At 46.7% G+C, this 19308-nt stretch overlaps 1 protein-coding gene and 1 pseudogene across 1 annotated transcript in view; both read left to right on the top strand.

Annotated features, from left to right (window-relative positions):
* Positions 1 to 19308, top strand: part of LOC126474624 (uncharacterized) — a 336077-nt gene that overhangs the window by 28449 nt on the left and 288320 nt on the right. The window lies entirely within an intron of this gene.
* On the top strand, positions 7456 to 7574 carry LOC126475939 (5S ribosomal RNA; annotated as a pseudogene).

The raw sequence follows: 19308 nt of genomic DNA, 5'->3' as shown, positions 1-19308 counted from the left end.
TCTAAGTTCTAGGGGACTGATGACCTTAGAAGTTAAGTCCCATAGTGCTCAGAGCCATTTGAACCATTTGAACCTAGACGCGCCAATCAAGTATAACCGACGGCCATGTCGTCCTCTCCAATGGCGTCACTTGGAGGGGTATGGAGGGGCTTATGGCCAGCACAGCACTCTCCCGGTCGTTGTCGGGTTTCTTGACCTTGAAACCGATGTTAGCCGGTCGGGTACCTCTTAAAGTGGACTCATGTGGCTGAGTGCACCCCGTAGCAATCCTCCCATGAAGGAAAAGTCACTGGCATTAGCGAAAGTCGAATCCGGGTCCTCCGCATGACAGTCAACCACGCTTTCCATTCACCTAAGGAGGCGTTCGTAAAAGTAGGTAAGTCGAGCAAAATTAAAGTTGATGATTCGCTTCTAAAATATCTTTCTCCGCTGAGACAAACTCATTCCTAAGATATTCTAACTCAAATCACGCTATCAATTTGCTGGGATAGATAGTATGCAGCACACCACGTTAGAAGACCTTGCTAGATCCGTTTAATACGTTCGTCGCAGGGCCAGTGAATTCAATAAAAAAACGACTAGCGACGCCGGGAAACGTCAGCGACGAACTTGTCTCTAACAAAAGTGCTTCCTCATGAAATAATCTCTCGCTAGTCGACGTTGATGTAAAGATACATTGCTCAAATGTATTAGGGGAAAGTGATTTTGGGCGTCTGCCATATCCCACTGAGAAGTAATTGAGAACTGGTGTTACCAAATTATACCTCTATCTTTCACAAATTAAATACGCAACAAAACTTCATTATATCCTTGATCGTTTACGTGTAAAGAACTAAAATGCCCGACATCTGTCGAAAACAAAGTGGAAACAGTCATTCATGCTGTCATCTTGGGTTCTTTTCATTGGACTTTGAGAGGTTTAATAACGCGTATGCTCTCCGTGAGCGTTTATCATTGCCTGATACCTATGTGGCACACTCTGTATAAATCTATGGCGGTCACCCTGTGGTATCCGTTTCCTTTCTTCAATGAGAGGCTACGAGGTTCTTAGAGAGTCTATGTTGGAACAGTACGACAATGAATACATCTGTCAAGCATGACACCCATAAGCACGATAGGGTATAGGTCGGGACTCACCGCCGACCATTCCATCACATGGACGTCCAGGTTTCGCAAGACATCCCTGTCGATTCCCGCCACGTGGGACTTGGCATCAGAAGCAATTCAAGGCCACCACCGTATGCAGCAGCCACCACATGATCCAACAGTGTCTACTCGGTGTACCGCCTGGCGCTAAGGCTATACGGACAGTGACAAGATCCGTATGGCTGCCAACATTGAAGCCTCCCCGCAACATCGCAGAACCTTGACGGAATCTGCCGATTTCCTGGACAACATTTGGCAGGTATCGCTCACACCGATCTCCGTTCGCGAACACTACCATCATCCTGCGTCAGAGGATATCTGCGCTCGTCCATGAGTGACACGTTCCGCCACTGGCAATGATGCTAGCTGACATGGGAACGGCAGAACTGAAGACGAGCTGCAAGATGTTGGCGTGACAAGCGGGGTACTCGAACAATACCTCTCTGGGTCGTAAGGTCCTTTCATGTAACCTATTCTTTACAGTCTGATCGGACACTGCGGCTCCACAGGTTCTTCTGTGATCGTCTTGCACTGCTCTGGCGATATCCACGCGACGCCGCAACGCTTAGATGGACTGACATCAGTCTTCATGTGATTTTTTTTAACGCGTTAGCGACCTTGTCCAACGCGCATTGTTTACTGATCTGCCTCCCACTCGCGTGTCCATAACCTGTGGATGAGACAGAGATATTGGCATCTGCCGCAACACGGCCGTAAGTCAATCCCTTTTGGATGAAAAGATCTAGGTTGTATATTGCACTCCATTAAGATGTCGTAGTGCATGTGACTGACTGAATACCATGCCCACAAATGACAGCTGCTATCTGTGCAGCTCACTGTAAAACATTGGAACACAGGCCCTCAATTCCATCTGAGGGGTGGCCTGTTACCGTAACGCATAAAAAAGCCAATAGATGACGAATGATTTCCATTGCTGCCTACATCGAAAACGAAGATCTGAAGCCATGCAATAAAACCCGAGGTACAGCCTGTATCATAATAGATTTAGTATACCGGACCTTGATGCACGTTTTCCCCTAATGCTCCTGAACGATATACACTGACGGGAAAAAATGCGATACCAAGAAGGATTTGTGCCACATAAACAAAAGTTGGTTTCCGCGTTTCTACATCTGAAAGACGATGTCTGTTCAAATTTCGCACCACTCGCATAATAGTAATGCTAGTAACGCCACTGCGGGGATGCAAAACAGATTTGCTTTAAATACACACTGTAATGGTCGTGAACGTTAGTTACCTTCGAGACTGGACGTAGTGAACTGACGTCAGTCAAGAATCCCTTTGACGCGAAAAAGACGCCCTTATCAACACCTCACTGAGTTCGAACGAGGTTGTGTAACAGGGCTACGAGAAGGTGGCTGTTTCTCTTGCGATATTGAACAAAGATCTGGCAGGAACGTAGCCACTGTACAGGATTGCCTGCAGCGGTGGTCACGAGAATGTACGGTTTCAAGAAGACTGGGCTCTGTATGGCCAAGTGGCACTGATGAGAACTAAGGCCTTCGTGTTCGATGTATGGCTCTGGCACATCGTACTGCTTCTGCAGCAGCAATCTGAGCAGCGGTTGGCTCCGCAGTAACACAACGAACTGTTACAAAACGATTACTTCAGGGACACCTCAGAGCCAGACACCCTGTAGAGTTCATTCCACTGACCCAAGTCGCCACCATTTACAACGTCAGCGGAGTCAAGCGGGAGCTCACTGGGGAGTGGCATGGCGGTTTGCTTTGTTTTCTGATGAAAGGTGGTTCTGCTTCGGTGTCAGTGATGCCGTGTGTTGGTTAGAAGGAGGCGTGGAACCAGCCTGTCTGCATGCTAGACAGACTGGACATACACCTAGAGCTGTGTTCTGCAGAGCACTCTCTCTGTTATCCCGCGCACCCTGAATGGAAATCTGTACGTCAGTCTGGTGATTCGACCTGTTGTACTGCCATTCGAAAACAGCATTCCGGGGGGGGGGGGGGGGGGAGGAGGAACTGTTTTCCAAGAGGATAACGCCCGCCCACATACCGCTGTTATAACCCAACCTGCCCTACAGGGAGTCCACATGTTACCTTGGTCTGTTAGGTCACCAGATTTGTGTCCAGTCAAGCACATATTGGCCACAACTCCGGCGTCATTCACAAACATCATTAACCGTCCCTGTATTGACCGAGCAAGTGCAACATACACGAAACTCTGTTCCACAGCCGGACGGTGTGGCCGAGCGGTTCTAGGCGCTTCAGTCTGGAGCCGCACGACCGGTCGCAGGTTCGAATACTGCCTTGGGCATGGATGTGTGTGATATCATTAGGTTAGTTAGGTTAAAGTAGTACTAAGTTCTAGGGGACTGATGACCTCAGATGTTAAGTCCCATAGTGCTCAGAGCCATTTGAACGATTTTTCTGTTCCACAAACTGATATCCGGCACCTGTATGACACAATACATGCACGTTTGCATGCGTGCATTCAATATTCTGGCGATTACACAGGTTAGTTACAGTACGTACCAGCATTTCATATTTGGAATGGCTTACCTCGCGCTTACATTAACCTGTGACCTTGCAATGTTCATCACTTACGGGGAGGTTTACTATCTTTGGTCCGAAAATAGCATGTTCCGAGAATTTTTTTCTCTGGATGTATTATAGATACCAATGTCAAAATGTTTATTGGTATTTCCTGTACAAACTGGTATTTTTTCGACCGGAAATGTCGAAGAGCAAAGATGGAAGTGCCGTCTGATCGAAACAAAATTTCGATGTAGACCTCCAGGCGCGGTATGTCACAGGTCAGCCGGCTCGTCTGAAATCAAAATTGAGTTGTCGTTAGCGAACTAAATAAGATTCTTTACGAGTTGTACCTCACTTAAGTTATTTGAACCATAGGAAACAAAATGGCTGCCATTTGAAAAAATAGGGTTTTTTTCATCGATTTTTCGACTTCGTCGGCCAAGTAAAAATATATATAGTCGATGGATAGGAATAAAAGTGGTACAACTCCTAGACAATTTAGATAGCTTCGTTGGAAACAAAGAATCATGCCAATCGGTTCAGTAGATTTGAAGTTACCATACCGCGCGATAAAAAAAAATGTTATTTCGAGAAAAACGCGTTTGAAGTTTTGACTACATATAAATGCAATATTACGCAACGTACGTTCAATCTGATATTCCGATTCCATAAACTAATCCTTCCTCTTCCTCATAGAGGGCGTTCTGCTCGATCTGGGCCATCCTGCGCTGCTCCAGAGCCGCTGGTACGGCCGGTGACTAACGGTTTTCGGCCGCTTGAATCCGGTGGTCGTCCGAATGCTTGGCGAACTGCGTCGAATAGAGTCCCAGGGTGACATCCACTTTTGTTGTGGTCTTCAGAATTGCTGAGTACCCTTCGTTGAAGCTGCTCACTGCCAGAAAGGCCGCAATCTCCACAGTCTTCGCACCAGAGTAACAAATTCTTGGGGCGTAACTTCCAAACACACGCGTTCAAAATTTGAATTTTATGTGATTCCTCCCAAGCACCGGTACAATAACTCGTCCTGTGAAAGAAAAGAACTGGTGCGTGAAAAAGGCCGATTTCCGGGAGGTGCATTTTTTTTGTTCAACCGCGAATAACAAACATTTCCGTTCCGTATTCGGAAAAACTGTTTCAGGGGTGGATTCTAAACACTTTCATGGGTCCAAAAATGCAATTTAAAAAAATCGATGTTTTGAACAAAAGATATTAAACCCCCCCTTAAATACGTTACCTAGACAAATGTATTCCTGAAATTTCATTACTCTGCATTGATTATTTTTTGGTACTGCGACTTTTTTTCTCAGAAGTGTACTTTTTAACGTCATTCGAAATCTTCTGAGAATACGATGTGTAATGTCTCTCATGCATCTTAACTGCAGCTGTCTTTCGTAACTTGAGAACGAATCCTTACTTCTTTTTGTTGACAGGTGAGACAGCTGTTAACGTCACCAAGTCGCCTTAGGGAAACTGAAGCTGCCCGCCGTCGCCGCGCCGCGCCGCGCCGCGCCGCACGTGTCGTACACAGGAGATGGGGTGCGGAGGGAGTGGAGAAGAATGAGACGCGGCGGCGGCGGCGGCGGCGGCTCCTCCATCCTTGAGGCTGCCCGGCCGAGCGCTCTTTGTGCCAGGCGAGGCGGCCCGGGCGCGCCGATCAATACGGCGACGCCCCGCGAAGGCTGCGGCACCTGCCAGCACAAAAGTCGCTACACTTCTTCCTCTCCCGGCACCCTCGCCTCCACGGAGGCTGCGGCCTTCTCTCAGAAGCGCGCCGCGCTCCAGCTACTGTCACTACGGTGTCCGAGAATTCCCAACTGCCTCTAGAGTGAGCAGAGTTGACAAGTCGTGTTCTGCAAGAAACACAAAGCTGTACTGGCCTTTATTTCTACATCTACATCTACATCTACATGATTACTCTGCAATTCACATTTAAGTGCTTGGCAGAGGGTTCATCGAACCACAATCATACTATCTCTCTACCATTCCACTCCTGAACAGCGCGCGGGAGGAACGAACACCTAAACCTTTCTGTTCGAGCTCTGATTTCTCTTATTTTATTTTGATGATCATTCCTACCTATGTAGGTCGGGCTCGACAAAATATTTTCGCATTCGGAACAGGAAGTTGGTGACTGAAATTTCGTAAATAGATCCCGCCGCGACGAAAAACGTCTTTGCTTTAATGACTTCCATCCCAACTCGCGTATCATATCTGCCACACTCTCTCCCCTATTACGTGATAATACAAAACGAGCTGCCCTTTTTTGCACCCTTTCGATGTCCTCCGTCAATCCCACCTGGTAAGTATCCCACACCGCGCAGCAATATTCTAACAGAGGACGAACGAGTGTAGTGTAAGCTCTCTCTTTAGTGGACTTGTTGCAACTCCTAAGTGTCCTGGCAATGAAACGCAACCTTTGGCTCGCCTTCCCCACAATATTATCTATGTGGTCTTTCCAACTGAAGTTGTTCGTGATTTTAACACCCAGGTACTTAGTTGAATTGACAGCCTTGAGAATTGTACTATTTATCGAGTAATCGAATTCCAAGGGATTTCTTTTGGAACTCATGTGGATCACCTCACACTTTTCGTTATTTAGCGTCAACTGCCACCTGCCACACCATACAGCAATCTTTTCTAATTCGCTTTGCAACTGATACTGGTCTTCGGATGACCTTACTAGACGGTAAATTACAGCATCATCTGCGAACAACCTAAGAGAACTGCTCAGATTGTCACCCAGGTCATTTATATAGATCAGGAACAGTAGAGGTCCCAGGACGCTTCCATGGAGAACATCTGATATCACTTGAGTTTTACTCGATGATTTGCCGTCTATTACTACGAACTGCGACCTTCCTGACAGGAAATCACTAATCCAGTCGCACAACTGAGACGATACCCCATAGGCCCGCAGCTTGATTAGAAGTCGCTTGTGAGGAACGGTGTCAAAAGCTTTCCGGATATCTAGAAATACGGAATCAACTTGAGATCCCCTGTCGATAGCGGCCACTACTTCGTGCGAATAAAGAGCTAGCTGCGTTGCACAAGAACGATGTTTTCTGAAACCATGCTGATTACGTATCAATAGATCGTTCCCTTCGAGGTGATTCATAATGTTTGAATACAGCATATGCTCCAAAACCTTCTTAAACACTGGTGCGATCTGCGCAATTTTCCGATCTGTAGTTACAGATCTATCGGTGAGAGAGCGGTTGTATATGATTGCTAAGTAGGGAGCTATTGTATCAGCGTAATCTGAAAGGAACCTAATCGGTATACAATCTGGACCTGAAGACTTGCCCGTATCAAGCGATTTGAGTTGCTTCGCAACGCCTAAGGTATCTACTTCTAAGAAACTCATGCTAGCAGCTACTACCTATTTACCCAATGTTGTCTGGTTACTCATGTGTCCCAAACGTGCATTGCACACGACAATCTTCGTTCATAATGGCACCACGTGTTCCACATTTAAGCTTTGCGTGTCAACACTTTTCCACTACCACCCACACAAGTTTTGAAGGCCTAACATATCTGTGCTGGAATACGCTGAAGCGACAAAAGTCATGGGATAAGTCCTAATGCTTCCTTTTGCCCGGCGTATGCAGCAACTCTTCGTAGCATGGACTCAACAAGTCGTTAGTGCTCCCCTGCAGAACTACTGAGCCATGCTGCCTTCATAGCCGTCCACATTTGCGGAAGTCTGGCCAGTGTAGGATTTTGGGCACAAACTGACCTCTCGATTATGTCCCATAAATGCTCGATGGGTTTCATATGGGGCTATTTGGGTCGCCAAGCCAACGGCCTTGCCGCAGTGGTAACACCGGTTCCCGTCAGATCACCGAAGTTAAGCGCTGTTGGGCTGGGGCTAGCAAATGGATGGGTCACCATCCGTTCTGCCGAGCGCTGTTGGCAAGCGGGGTGCACTCAGCCCTTGTGAGGCAAACTGAGGAAATACTTGACTGAGAAGTAGCGGCTCCGGTCTCGTAAACTGACATACGGCCGGGAGAGCGGTGTGTTGACCTCATGCCCCTCCATATCCGCATCCAGTGATGCCTGTGGGCTGAGGATGACACGGCGGCCGGTCGGTACCGATGTGTCTTCATGGCCTGTTCGGACGGAGTTTACTTTTTATTTATGCGGGTAGCCAAATCATTCGTGCGAACTGTCCATAATTTTCTTTAAACTAATCGCTAACAGTTGTGGCCCGGTGCCCTAGCACAATGTCACACATAAAAATACCATCGTTGTCTGCGACATGAAATCCATGAATGGCTGAAAATTGTCTTCAGGTAGCAGAACATATCCATTCCCAATCAATGATCGGTTCAGCTGCGTCAAAGAACCCAGTCTATTCCATGTAAACACAACCCACAACAGCTCATGGAGCCTCCACCATCTTGCACAGTGCCTTGTTGACAACTTGGGTCCATGGCTTCGTGGGGTCTGCGTCACACTCTAACCGCACTATCAGGTCTTACCAAATGAGATCGGGACTTATCTGACCAGCCCGCGGTTTTGCACTCGTCTAGGGTCCAACAAGCCCAGGACAGACATTGAAGGCGATGTCGTATTGTTGGCAAAGTCATTCGCGTCGGCCGTCTGCTGCCGTAGCCCGTTAACACCAGATTTCTCCCCACTGTACTAACGGATACGTTAGTCTTACGTCCCACATTGATTTCTGCAGCTATTTCACGCACTGTTGTTTGTCTGTTAGCACTGACAACTCTACGCGAACGTCGCTGCTCTCGGTCGTTAAGTGAAGGCCGTCGGCCACTGCGTTGTCGGTGATGAGTAATGTCTGAATTTCAAAAAACTGGTTTAAATGGCTCTAAGCACTATGGGACTTAACATCTGAGGCCATCAGTCCCCTAGGACTCAGAACTACTTAAACCTAACTAACCTAAGGACATCACAAGCATCCATGCCCGAGGCAGGACTCGAACCTGCGACCGTAGCAGCAGCGGCGGCCGGCTGTCTGAAATTTGGTACTCTCGGCAATGCTCTTGATGCTACGGATTTCGGACTATTGAATTTCCTACCGATATCCGAAACGGAATGCGTCTATCTCCAACTACCATTCCGCGTTCAGAGTCTGTTAACTCCCGCCGTGTGGCCGTAGTCACTTCTGAAACCTTTTCGCATGAGTCACCTGAGTAAAAAAGACACATACGCCAATGCACCTTGTGTATGCGACACTACCGCCAATTCTATATGTGTATATAAGCATCCCATGACTTTTGTCTCCTCATTGTATACACATGTAGGGCCTATATCTATTTTTATACATAAAGAATATAGTCTCTTGGAACTTATGAAGGTATTAAGGATGAAATGCAGGGCGAAAAGTTAACTATGAGTTGAACGGAGATCAGACTGCAGTTAGAAAATTCGAAGGGCATTAAAGAGGACCAATAGCTGAAAAGAGGGTTAGTGACCAAACAGTTAAGGAAAGCAAGAAAAAAATCTGTGTGGGAATTAAAGTTCAGGGAGAAAAAATTAAAACTCTGACGTATGTCGATGACACAGTAATCCTGTCAGAGATGACAGAGGACTTTCAAGAATAGTTGAATGAAATGGATTGTGTCTTCAAAAAAAGTTAGAAGATTTATATCAGAAAAGAAAAACACGGGTAATGGATTATCGTCCATGACGAGCTAATTAGTATACGAAATGAGTTGACGATTTCTGCTATTCGGGCAGCGAAATAAATGATGATGGCCGGTGTAGAGAGGGTATAAAATCCAAACTGGGAATACCAGAAAAAGAGTTTGTGAAAGTTAGAAATATGTTACCATCGAATAAAAATTTAAATGCTACGAAGTCTTTTCTGAAGCTATTTGTCTGGAGTGTACCCCTGTACGGAAATGAAACGTAGACGGAGTACGGGCAAGAAGAATATGGAAATGAAAATGAAGTTCAATGCTTCTTGATAGAGCGTAGGGGAACGATGCGGGAGACCCGCACTGCCGTACTAGGCAAGGTCCTAGTGGAGGTGGTTTGCCGTTGCCTTCCTGCTATCGTAATGGGCATGAATGATGACGAAGACGACACAACAACACTCAGTCATTTCGGGGCAGGTGAAAATCCCTGACCCCGCCGGGAACCGAACCCGGCACCCCGTGCTCGGGAAGTGAGAATTCTACCGCGAGACCACGAGCGGCGGACAAAAATAATATAGATTTTGAAAAGTGGTGCTGCATAAGAATGCTGTAGATTAGGTGCGTAGATCGGATAGTTAAAGAGGAAGTACTCAGTTGAATTAGGCAGAAAAGAAAAAAATTTATGGTACGTCTAAAACAAGACATCGCTTTAAAGGACACGCCTTGAGGCATTAAGGAGTCGTCAGTCTGGTAATGGAGGGATGTATTCAGGATTAAATTTGCAGACGGAGACCAAAGAATGACTACAGTAAGTAAGTTCAAGTGGAAATAGGATGAAGTAGATATGGCGGAGATGAAGAGGCTTCACATAGGTTGTGTGGAGAGGTGCGGCAAACCAACCTTCGGACTGGCGATGATATGGAATGAGAAAATTACTGAGTCATAAATTGAGTAAAGGATGACGTATAAAGGCGTCAGAGTAACAATGCTTGAGTATATAAAGTGGAAAGACTATATGAAACCGACTGTAGTTAACACAGATGACAGGCTTAGATTCATTAGTAGTGTACGGAAAAATGGCATTTCATTAACATCTGTGCTTATGACACACTTTTAGAGCGTCTACTGAAATACAGATTAAGTGTGTGGTTCCGGAAGCCGAATTAAAATGAAGAGTCATCTAGATTATATAGGATGTTGGTTTTAATCTGGAACAATAAATATCTCAAAAATTCGGATCATATGAAAAAACTACCGGGATGAAAATTAGTATTTTGAAAGGGAACATCTGTCTGGGCTAAAACTGGTCACCTCGTAAAAGAGTCTACCCCCCCCCCCTCTCGGGGGTCACCTTGTTTTTCATATTGGCACCTCCCCTTTTTCAGAGCAGGTTCGAACTCTAAGACCTAGGGCTTATCCATTCGTGGTAGATGCCACTGTAATCGGCGCGAGAGCCACGGCGGTTGGACGGAAGAAAACACCGAATCAGTCACCCCGATGGTGATATTCGAGAGAGGACACGGAAATCAAGCATCCTGTTGATGGACGCACTCGCAAAAACCCACCCCGAAGGGAACAGAAAACTACGTTACGTTACATATAGTTGACTTGCCGGACTTGTAAATGGTTAAACGTAACAGTTTTACTATACAGTCAAGTTTTCAAAACTAAATTAAATTCTAAACGATAATGTCAACTGCTTAGGACAACCCATTTACCAATGTGATGGGGTTAGTGGGTGGGCAGCCCAGACAGATGTCCGCCTTGAAAACATTAATTTTTCATCTGGCACATTTTTTTCGTGCGGTGCGTATTTTTCGAGATATTTAGTTGTTCCGAGTTAAAACGAACACCCTGTATGAAGAAGGGCAGTCCGAATTACCACAGCTCTCTGGTGAGCGAGTGAAACAGAAATTCCGCAGACTCTCAACCGGCGGACACTCACGAAAACCGACATAATAAACTATTAAAACAAGATTATCTTCAGCTCGGAATCTACAGATATTCCTAAGCTGCAACAGTATTCTTTACGTTAACATTACGGTAATAACTTAGCTACACAGTGTGGTCAGAAACAGACTAGAAAACTCATATAGGAGTTGCAGAGTAGGGTGTGCTGAGAAACAACTGTTAAGAAAAAAATCGATACGTAGCGTCGTTTCCGAGTTCATTGCACTGAAGTTAGCTAATCAGGCCGTTGCGCGCAAATTCAAGCGGCCCGCCAGAAACGGTGTCGCCAGACGTGTTCTTGGATGGTTTCCTAAACCTGAACAAGAGAACGATACAAAAATTGGACATGCTACGGTAATAAGTATCGAATGTGAAGCAAAGTATGAGGAGTTTCGTGCGCTGTCATCTACGCATTGAGAACAAATTACACAGCCGCCTGAATCTGCGCATGTAACGGCGTCATTGGCCAACTTCTATGCTAATTAACGCGCAATCAGCGCTAAATATTGAACTTATTTTTAAACAATTATTTCATAGCACAACCTCCCCTTCAACACCCTTACAGTCTTCTCAGACCTGTTTCTGACCACCCTGCATAATCGGTCAACATGGAAGGAAAATTTAAAATGTGGTGCGGTTACTGCTTACGAAACAATTTCTCGATATGTACTATAGAACACAGTTTGCATTGCAAAGGAGTTTTTTCATAACGTAACCCTATAGATCACAAGTCTACCTTTGCGGAAGTTAAGCTGGTTGTAGCGCAACGAACTGTCAGTGGGTAGTCACTCTTCCCTCTGTGGGAAAGAAAATACAAAAATTCTATTAGAGCTTTAGACCTCCTTTCTTCTTCTTTTGCTAGTGCCTTGTCCCTCGCTTACGCAGGGTCGGCGTGGTTAGAACGGATTTGACAAGGTTAATTTTTAAGGGGTGGCCGGATACCCTTCCTGCCACCACCCCATAACACCTCCCCTGCCCCCAGGGACGGAATTAGTGTACCCCAGCTGTCTGCGTCGAGTGTAATTCATGGAATAACGCGAACGTGTGCAGATGTCTGCGAGTCGTGTAACTGAGGCGAATCGTGGGGACCAGCCCGGTATTCACCTAGCGGGATGTGGAACACCGCTTAAAAACCACATCCAGGCTGGCCGGACGGATTCGATCTGGGGCCGGCGCGCCTACCCGAGTCCAGGAAGCAGCACATTAGCGCTGTTACCCTGGCGGGTGAGCTTTAGACCTCCATTTCTCGTATTATGCGACGAAACATTCAGGAACATTACAAGGGGATTACAATTTTAAAAAAGGTAGGAGGTTTCTACTGGAGTTCCTCATAAGCAGACAAGCCCTTTAAAAGGAAATAGTGCAGTATCTTTGACTTGTGAGACCACATGACACATTTTGTGGTTCACCTGTCTGTGATCAATCACAGTGGTTAAGACACTGGCTTCAGATTACAGAGGACAACGATTCAAATCCCCATTCGAACATTCAAACATAAAACTAAATCTCCGTCGACGGGCCCTGCCATTCATTAACAACCGGCCGCCATGTCATACCTGCCAGTGACGTCATTAAGATGCGGTATGGAGTGGCACGGGGTCAGCATACAGCTCTCCCGGCCGTTTCCAGTCTGCCAGACTTTGAAGCCGCCATTACTGGATCAAGTAGCTCCTCAGTCGGCAACACGAGGCTGAGTGCATCCCTTTCCGGTCCTCCCACCAACAAAACAGCCGTGGTAGTGCGGGAAATCAAACCCATGTCTCCCAGTTCCGCATAGCAGTCATACACGCCATACATATAGATCACTGCAGACAGTTGCCAAGAATTTCCTCTGAGAGGCTCAGGGCCATTTCTATCCCTAAACCGAGACTGTGCTGCGTCACTAACGACTTGGTCGTCGACGGGTCGTTAGTTTCTAATCTCCCCTTTTTTTGTCCTTGCAAATCATTACAATGAATGTCATGTGTATAAATCCCCCATCAAGGTGTTTTGGTTAGTACTACACCCTCTATTACTTTATTAAGGACAACGATCTCTTTCCTGGCGCGGGTCGTGTTATTAGAGGTACAATAGTTTTTAATATGCAATTTTCACTGTCAATAATATTTATACCATTACTCAATTCAGTTGGCGAAGTATTGCCTTCAAAGTTGCGTGCTCTCATGACACCAATTACAGCATCACTCGAACACAGCGGACGGAGTTCTTGACCGCAACACTATTTCTTTCCTGTGACCAAGTACATACCTTACAGTACGAACTACCAAGTGTTGTTTACCTAGAAAGGGAATTTGCCGAAGAAATTTTCTCCTTGAACAGGCGTGATAGTTTGCTGCAATTAAATTTACTGACAATGACGAAGACAAAAGTCTGAAGGATTAAAACTGAGTTGGACGGTTTTGCACAAATTTAAAAGGGACACGATATGGAGGGTACCGAGATCAACTACCGGATCCGCGGCAGAAGACACGATAGTGCTGTGACTATAAGGAATACTAACTGAGCAAGACTTTACAGTTTTTGTGGATAGGGAGTAGGAATTCTAAGATAAATAATGCTCTAAAAGGGATTCGAGTGTAAGGGTACAATACTAAAAGAAAGAAATTTGTTGCCAAGAGGACAAAAAAAAATGGCTCTGAGCACTATGGGACTTAATATCTGAGGTCAGCAGTCCCCTAGAACTTAGAACTATTTAAACCTAACTAACCTAAGGACATCACACACATCCATGTCCGAGGCAGGATTCGAACCTGCGACCGTAGCGGTCACGCGGTTCCAGACTGTAGCGGCCACAGTTAAGTCATAGCAATCATCGAAACAACAGAGGACTAAAAACAGTTACATCAGGGGTTTCGTTAAAGCAACAGAGGCCTGAAAACAATTGTACCAGAGATATCACTACGGTTTCTGAACTTAATAATGATCTATACGTGTGGCTGTAATACCCAAACCTGGTTGTTGTATACTGTAATAAAGTTCTACATAGATGGTACTTATAGAACTGCGCAAACATTCGATTCTCTGTCCGTAGCTTTTGAAACAACTCTTAGAGGGCATAAAAAAGAACATTTTAATTTACATACATAGTCGTTAATGTGCACTGTATTGGAATTTCCCGAATGTGTACAAACGGCGATTTATCATTTGTTATTGTGTTACAAGCAGCATTTTCAGAGCAGTGTTACATTTTCGTCTTATTCACTGGTTTCAGTATACTGTGGTTGTAAGACTTGTTTTACGCCGGAATCAGTTTTCTGAATTGCCACAACAAACTGTAACATATTATTTACGATTAGATTCCACTTTTAGAGATGCTGACTGCTGCATTTCACCCGCTGTTCCAGACGGTCTTGGCCATTTTCTATTCCATTAATATCGGGTGATTCAGCGGGCTACCTGGGTGTTCGTCAAACTACGGACGTATCCGTGTAGCCGAGTGAGCACTCCTGCTGTGATCTCGGAAGATGGGAGTCTCCGCAACACATTCATCATTAAGATGTAGAAGTAAAGACAGCACATGGTCACCGAGAATATTGAAATGAACATGCTGTTCCACGTTCACGGTGACGTGAAACTGAGAACCCAAGTTATGGAATGAAATATACCCTCGAAACATCACAGGCACACTTCGGCCTGATGTACACCCTCCATCCACTGTGTGTTAATAACGTGATTGCGCCGTCGATGCGATCGACGCCTTTCAGAATTTGTAGTAGAGACAAAACTGTGGCGTCGTATTACGCTATACTCATACTTTCATATACTGTCCAATTTCCGTGTAGTTTAGCACATGGAAGACGGGCACCTTGATGTGTCGGTGCGAGCAATGGCCTTTCGTGAGGTACCTGACCCCAAATGTTCACTCCAAGCAGGTGCTCCCGCAATTTTCTCTCGGAAACGGCTTGAGATGGAGCTGCATTCGTTGCCAATGGAAATTTTTGTCGAGTTTCAAAGCAGTTATGAGGAAAAGGCAAGACACTACTTAGGGTATTTTTACGAACACTGTGGTTACACTGTGTTATATTGCAGTGAGTGGTAGACGATTTCTTATAGAACCGCTGGACAGTCCGTGTTGATACACCAGTGAATCAGGTAAGGAGCTCGCCCAGACACGAAAGCTGTTTTCCGCCGTTCTAGCACATTTCCACATCGAGCCGTCCTACTTTGCTGAGTCCATATAACCCACTAGCACATGCACTATCTCAAAAATGGTTCAAATGGCACTGAGCACTATGGGGCTTAACATCTGAGGTTATCAGCCTCCTAGAACTTAGAACTACTTAAAGCTAACTAACCTAAGGACAGCACACACATCCTTGCCCGAGGCAGGATTCGAACCTGCGACCGTATCGGTCGCAAGGTTCTAAACTGTAGCGCCTAGAACCGCTCGGCCACCCCGGCCGGCAAAACAAAGTTGACATTCTAAGTCATCCTAAATGTGTTCCAATGGGTTCAGAGAGGCCTTCCGGACAGCGCAGTCCATTTCACGAATGTTATTACCAAAATGTGTGTGAAATCTTAAGGGACTTAACTGCTGAGGTCATCATTTCCTAAGCTTACACACTACTTAACCTAAATTGTCCTAAGGACAAACACACACACCCATGCCCGAGGGAGGGCTCGATCCTCCGCCGGGACCAGCCGGAATGTTACTACCCCCAAACCATCGCCTCAGAGATGCTGCCTTACTGTCGTGCTGATACAAAGAATCATCGTCTCTGGTCTGTTCGTCTACTGTTCGCAGTGCACAGTGCTGTAAAGTGTGGTTCCGCCGCTCCGCGTTTACCGCTTTCATAAGCGCTGCAGGGGGACCGCACCGAAACCACGTAAAACTCGTCCATACATAAAGACGCTTGCACCGTACTTCACTGCTAGCATAACACATAATGGCAGATAATGTTCTCTGTCGGTCGTGGTCGGCACTTGGGTGACCATCCAGGCCGTCATGCGCTGTTGCCATTTTCCGGGGTGCACTCAGCCTCGTGATGCCAATAGAGTAGCTACTCGACCGAATAGTAGCGGTTTCGGTCAAGAATACCATCATAACCACCGAGAGAGCGGTGTGCTGACCCCACGCCCCTCCCGACCGCATCCTCCTCTGAGGATGACACGGCGGTCGGATGGTCCCGATGGGCCACTTGTGGCCTGTAGACGGAGTGGAGGAATCCACAAAATCCTTGCAACGGATTGTTATGGGATTGTCACAGGATACATTGTGATTCATCACTCGTTTGCGGTCAGCCACTGTGCAGTGACGTCGCTCTTCACAGTAGCTCAAGCGCTTAGCATTGACCACAGAAACGTGTGGCTCATGAGGAACTGCTCGACTATTCTACCCCGTTCCTTTTAACTCTCTGCGCACACTGATTGTACTAGTCAACTGCTGGCAGTACTCTGGAAGTCACGAATTATACCTTCTATTGATTTCATGCGATTTTTTTATAACCACCCTTCGTAATGCTCGACGGTCTCTGTCCAGCTCATGAAGTCCCGCCAAGTCTTCGTTTATCTGCGGTTGTTCCTTCATGTTTCCACGTCACGGTCACATCACGAACATTTGGGCACTTTTAGAAGAGTTGAAATGTCCCTAGCCGGCCGAAGTGGCCGTGCGGTTCTAGGCGCTGCAGTCTGGAACCACGAGGTTCGAATCCTGCCTCGGGCATGGATGTGTGTGATGTCCTTAGGTTAGTTAGATTTAACTAGTTCTACGTTCTAGGGGACTAATGACCACAGAAGTTGAGTCCCACAGTGCTCAGAGCCATTTGAACCATTTGAAATGTCCCTGTCGGATTTGTTACTCAGGTAACATCCAGTGGTATTCAATGTCACTGGGCTCTCTTGACCGACCCAGTCGGCTGTTACGCTTCTCTTCCGACAGCATAGTACTCCCTGCCGCGCGGGATTAGCCGAGCGGCCTCAGGCGCTGCAGTCATGGACTGTGCGGCTCTTCCCGGCGGAGGTTCGAGTCCTCCCTCGAGCATGGGTGTATGTGATTGTCCTTAGGATAATTTAGGTTAAGTAGTGTGTAAGCTTAGGGACTGATGACCTTAGCAGTTAAGTCCCATAAGACTTCACACACATTTGAACATTTTTGAAAATACTCCCTACGCCTCCTCTGACACATTTAGTGGCATTACATAGTGATGTCCGGATATTTTTGATCAGATATCTACACACCATTTCACTGCCACGAATTGCGCCAGTGATGGACGATCACTTGGTACCAGTTCTAGAACAACTACATCTCTGAAAAAAGATTTGAGAGGTTGACTAATATTCTGACGGATGAAATTATTTTGTGCAAGCTTCCACGTACACAGTCCAGTTGTGTTGCGGTGCTCGTCCGGTACGTCACACAGAAGACACTTGCAAGCCGAGAGCTGAGAGCCCGCCGTCTGTGTGTGTGTTGCAGTGGCAGCGACGTCCGACATCGCGGCGGCGGCGGCACCAGCTGTGGACGGCGGCCGCTCGCAGAAGTCTGCAGCCGCCGAGTCGACTCGCCTGGCCTCGCAGCCGCCATTGGCCGAGGAGCGCATTTCGCGATTGATGGCGGGCGGGCGCCGCGTCGCGGCTCCCGGAATCAATATGGGAGGCGGCGGGGGCGGATGGAAGCTGGAGGCGGGGGCGGCGGTGGCGGCAGCGTTGCGAACAATACCGCCCCTCGCTTTCTTTGTAGCGCCGGAATCAATCACACCGGCTGGCGGCAGATTCGCTCGATACACACCTGCCAGCCGCGCGTCTCCCGAGACGTCGGCACAGGCACCAAGCAGGGAAGCGACGGCGCTCTCCACGCTGCTCCAACTGCTCGGCCTAGACAAGTCGCGCTGCGCCCACGCGCTGCTCTTATGTTAGAAAACAGTCAACTGCAACTCCACTCCCCAGAAAAGCTGGTACTAGGATCGACACATTCGATACGAATCGTACCGAATCCACTAGCAAAGTCTTGTTTAACGACGCATAGTGCGAATCGAGAAAATTGTGGATGGTGTTACGAGATATTTTCAGAGTGCTTCAGTACAAAGGACTGCGGTACCTCCTTACAGGATAAGGCTCCAATTTCTTTTTATTTCGTTTGTTAAGCCAAGCTAAAATCCAACACAACTAAAAGAGGGATAATGGAATATAACAGAATTATATCATTTTTTTATCGAGCATGTTGGATATGGTTTTTCAGGGTCAGTGACTGTACTAGTTATATGGAAACAAGTAACAGCACGAGATGCATTTTTTTAAACAGAAACAGCCAGTCCAGATATCATCAGTTATTTATTTATTACACTACTGGCCATTAAAATTGCCACACCACGAACATGAGGTGCTACAGACGCGAAATTTAACCGACAGGAAGAAGATGCTGTGATATGCAAATGATTACCTTCTCAGAGCCAGAATGAGATTTTCACTCTGCAGCGGAGTGTGCGCTGATATGAAACTTCCTGGCAGATTAAAACTGTGTGCCGCACCGTGACTCGAAGTCGAGACCTATACCTTTCGCGGGCAAGTGATCTACCAACTGAATTACCCAAGCACGATTCACGCCCCATCCTCACAGCTTTACTTCCGCCAGTACCTCGTCTCCTACCTTCCAAACTTTACAGAAGCTCTCCTGCGAATCTTCAGATCAGCGCACACTCCGCTGCAGAGTGAAAATCTCATTCTGTAAACATCCCCTAGGCTGTGGCTAAGCCACGGGACGTGAGTCGTGTTTGGATAGCTCAGTTGGTAGAGCAGTTGCCCGCGAAAGGCAAAGGTCCTCAGTTCGAGCCTCGGTCCGGCACATAGTTTTAATCTGCCAGGAAGTTTCAGCTTCTCTGAGCATTCACACAAGGTTGGCGCCGGTTGCGACACCTACAACGTGCTGACATGAGGAAAGTTTCCAACCGATTTCTCATACACAAGCAGCAGTTGATCGCCAGCAGTTGATCGCCGTTGCCTGGTGAAACGTTGTTGTGATGCCTCGTGTAAGGAGGAGAAATGCGTACCATCACGTTTCCGACTTTGATAAAAGTCGGATTGTAGTCTATAGCGATTGCCGTTTATCGTATCGCGACATTGCTGCTCACGTTGGCCGAGATCCAATGGCTGTTAGCAGAATA

Source organism: Schistocerca serialis, chromosome 4, assembly GCF_023864345.2.
Source record: "Schistocerca serialis cubense isolate TAMUIC-IGC-003099 chromosome 4, iqSchSeri2.2, whole genome shotgun sequence".
NCBI lineage: Eukaryota > Metazoa > Arthropoda > Insecta > Orthoptera > Acrididae > Schistocerca > Schistocerca serialis.
Note: the sequence above shows the minus strand (reverse complement) of the source record. Positions and strands in the feature narration are given on the sequence as shown.